This window comes from Lupinus angustifolius, unplaced genomic scaffold, assembly GCF_001865875.1.
Source record: "Lupinus angustifolius cultivar Tanjil unplaced genomic scaffold, LupAngTanjil_v1.0 Scaffold_21_13, whole genome shotgun sequence".
Taxonomy (NCBI): Eukaryota; Viridiplantae; Streptophyta; class Magnoliopsida; order Fabales; family Fabaceae; genus Lupinus; species Lupinus angustifolius.
This window is the reverse complement of record NW_017719554.1, coordinates 20215-24328: the sequence shown is the minus strand read 5'-3', so window position 1 is coordinate 24328 and position 4114 is coordinate 20215. Positions and strand designations below refer to the sequence as shown.

The 4114-nt window shown below is 30.5% G+C and overlaps 1 pseudogene; it reads right to left on the bottom strand.

Moving 5' to 3' along the window:
- Nucleotides 1-325: 325 nt before the first annotated feature.
- Nucleotides 326-2795, bottom strand: LOC109338267 (annotated as a pseudogene).
- Nucleotides 2796-4114: the final 1319 nt, after the last annotated feature.

Sequence of the window (4114 nt, the reverse complement as noted above, 5' to 3'; positions counted from 1 at the left end):
GAATACAACACGAAAGAGCACTTCGTGTAATAAATATTAGTCAGATTTTGAAACCAAAGAAGGCCCCTCTTATATAGAATTTGTTTTTTTTTTAAATACTTCAATTGAGACGCGCAAGAAATAGGCCAATTCTGTAGCATGTTGTTCAAATTCTCATCAATCCGAGTAAAGTGAATGGCACCCCGTCCTATGATTTCCATATAAATGACACGACAGATATAAATACCCTCTTTAACTTCTATTCTAATGGACTGGATATCTTTCATAAGGAATCAGAGAAAAATACGACGATTTTTTCCGGGAAATCCCCAACGAAAAATACACATTATTCCATCTTTTCTATCGAATCGATCATAACCACTACTGACATTCCACGAAATTGTACACCACAAATAAGAACTAAAAGAGAGATCTGTGATTCCATAGAAAGACATCATGATACCTTGTGGAAAAAGGAACTTGATAAGATAGAAATAAAGATAACAAATTCCTACCAAGATAACTAGAAGTTCTAACCAATAAGATCCCTTATAAGGGCCCAGCATAAATTACTTGTTTTTCGAGACCCCCTTATAAGTTCTATCCTTATACTTTCTGATCGCCAACTCATATTAGATTAAGTTCAATTTTATTGGAATTGGTAGAATAACTAACCGAAGCAAATGAAAATGAATTTGACTTTACTTTTTTTGTTTCCAAAATAACTTTCATCAACTAGCACACTATTTTCATGTAAACCTTTAGGAGTAATTCATCAAATTGCTTCCAGAGCTAAAAAAATATATGAGATTTTCCCTACTGCCCGTATATCTAAAAATCTTGTTTTTTTAACATGAAGAAATAAAGAAGCCATTGCAATTGCTGGAAATACTATGCCCACAAAAGGCACTAAAATGGAGGGTAAATTAATCATAGAATGGGTACCTCAATTTAATATTTGTACCTGGTATTTTGTTTATTGTTATAGAATTTTGTTTTGGTAATTTCATATTTTTATTAATCTTATATTCTTATTCTTATAAAGATGGTCTATAATCACTTATACTCAAATATACTTAGTATAAGTATATTGGAAATATTAAATATAACTAAGTAAGTGAATATACTTGTATATATACTTATATATACTAATATATATAGTTGTATATATATAATGAGTCTAGAATATAATAAACAAAAGAATTTAAAAATAATTTCAAGCCCTACTTGTTGCTTTAAAGGATTACGCGGTAGGATTGAATCAAATAAGCCCTTATGGAATAAATATTCAGCTGCTTGTGAACCTTTGGATACTGTCTTATTCAACGTTTGTTCAATTACTCGTTTACCTATAAATGCAATATAAGCATTGGGTTCAGCAATAATGATATCCCCCAACATGCCAAAACTCGTTGTCACCCCATCAGTAGTAGGAGATGTAAGGATCAATAAATAGAATAACTTTATAGTTGTTTGATAATTATATAACGCATAAGATATTTTAGCCATTTGCATCAAGCTCAGACTTCCTTCTTGCATACGTGCCTCTCCGGATGCACATACTAATATAAGAGGTAAAAGTTGATTGGTAGCATATTCAACCAAACGGGTGATTTTTCTCATCTACTAAAGATCTCATACTACCCCCCATAAACTGAAAATCCATAGTCCCAATTGCTACGGGAATATTGTTTAGTTGACTTGTTCCTGTTTGAATAGCCTCAGTTAATCCTATCTTTCTTTGATAAGAGTCAATATGATCATTATAAGGTTCCTCTTCCGAATGAAATTCAATGGGTTCTAGAGAGACCATGTCTTCATCCATAGGATTCCAAGTACCCGAATCAATCAAAAGTTTGATTCTATCCGCACTACTCATTTTCAAATGATATCCGCAGTGTTCACAAATATTCACAAATATCTGAACTCGCTTTTATTGCAACTTATACCCTTACCACAAATGTAACTAGAAAAGTAATTGTCATTGTTTTTGTCACTATCACCTAAAAAGTAACTATCAATACAGATTCGAGAATGAATATAACTCTCAATGCAACTATTAATAATATTTTTCCAACTAGATTTATTATCATACATGGAATCAATCTTAGAGACGTTATTCAGATAGCTAGAATTTTGATAAATATAAAAAAAAAACTTTTTGGTTCACTTAGAAAAGAATTCTCATTGTCAATCTCTAAAATTGGATTCTCAATATCAAAATATATGGAAAAATTGTTCCTTTTACTATCCCTAACTATAAAAAATTATCATATAGGAAATTTCGGATGTTCCTCACACCGATTAAATAATCAACATTACTACAACTAGAATTGTCACTATCATTCCAATTATGAATGTTTTTATCCATATCCGTTAAAATTTGGTCTTCGCTTACACCGGTATTTTCAATAGGACCAAAACGATTCGTTGATTTCCTTAGCCCCCACTCGTCCTTATTTAACAACATAGAGTTGACCCACCCTTTTTCAATAAAGTTTGTTTTCCTCTATTTCCATGAAAATACAATAGATGAATAGTCATTCGATGAAAAATCATATAAATATTTTATCTCGTTTCGTTTATTTACTACAAAAAAGTCACCCCATTCGGGGGTAATGTATTTATAGACAAAATTTTATTATTTCATTTTGTCATTATTCATTTGTTTTTTCCCTATATCTTATATTTTTATCCCTATTGGATTATTTTATGTTCATTTTGAAGATCGATAAAAATCCATTTTTGTGGCTATAAAAAATAGCATTCTATGTCAACAAAATAATAAGAAAGAAAAAAGTAGGTATCAATAGAACAAGAGAACGGGAGGGGTATAAAAGAGAAAAGAATTCTATAAATCGATATACAACTCATCCACATCCTCTCTTTTTTTATTTCATTAATTGAATTTGTTTTGTTGATTAGGGGAAAGTTCCATAAAAACACCTGCCTTTTTTGAAATATCCTGAACAGCTCCTGTAGGTTGAGCGCCTTGTTCAAGGAAATAAAGAATAACAGGAATATTTAAATAGATTTTATTCTTTAGTGGATCATAAAAATCCCCTTTTTCCGAAGATCTCTTCCCTTTCTTCGGGATCGAACATCAATTGCAACGATTCGATAAATGGCTCATTGAGATAGATATAGATGAATAATACACACCCCTAGAAACATATAACAAGTTTTCTCCTCGTACGACTCGAGAAAAAAAGAACTCTTCATATTTGCAACCTCATAACTCAAATTAAATAATTCTCAAATAACTCAAAGGAAAACAAAACCCCTAGGTATTTCATTTATTGAGCGGTCTCTACCCCCTTTTCTTGTTTGTCTTCATAATCTATTTTTTCGTCATTCTAATAAAGTTCGAACTGTTGAGACAACTTCAAAATGGTATTTACTAGTTCCAGGATCCTTTAGCTTTTCCTTGAACTATTGGGTATAGTTTTACCAATTACAACAAATTTGACTTTATTTAACCTCGTGCGAATTGGATCCTTTCGATTTCTCTCTCAAAAATATACTTATGAAGTTGTTCTAACTTATTAATCTTCACTAACCTTAGACACTTGTCCTTGATAAATTACTCAACTCGGGCAATTTCTAAAGTAATAACATAACACGAAGTCGAAAAAATTTAAAATTAATTTGGTATTGTTATTGTATGAATAGATTTTATATTCTATTTGGATGCTTTGTCAAATAGTCAAAATTCATTTCTTTGAAAAGAGAAAAATATATATATAATAATAAGAAATCATTTTTTATTAATATATTATGAAATAAATAAAATAATTTTTTTTATATTATACAATTATCGACCGTGATTACAATAAAAACAATAAAATAGAAAGGTCTAATCTTTATTCTGATATAAATTTGTATTCAACAATTCTGATTCAAATAGGAAAGCCATCATGACTGAATGTGCGCTGCAGAGGAAGGATTTGAACCTCCGAATAGCGGGACCAAAACCCGTTGCCTTACCGCTTGGCCACGCCCCATTTTCGATTCGACATTAATAAACACAATTATTAGTATTGGTTGTTCGTCAATTCCAGTTCAAAAATATCTCTAGAAATGGAATAAAAAATTGTTGCTAGAAGTTTAATATGCATAGATGTAGAATTTTAAT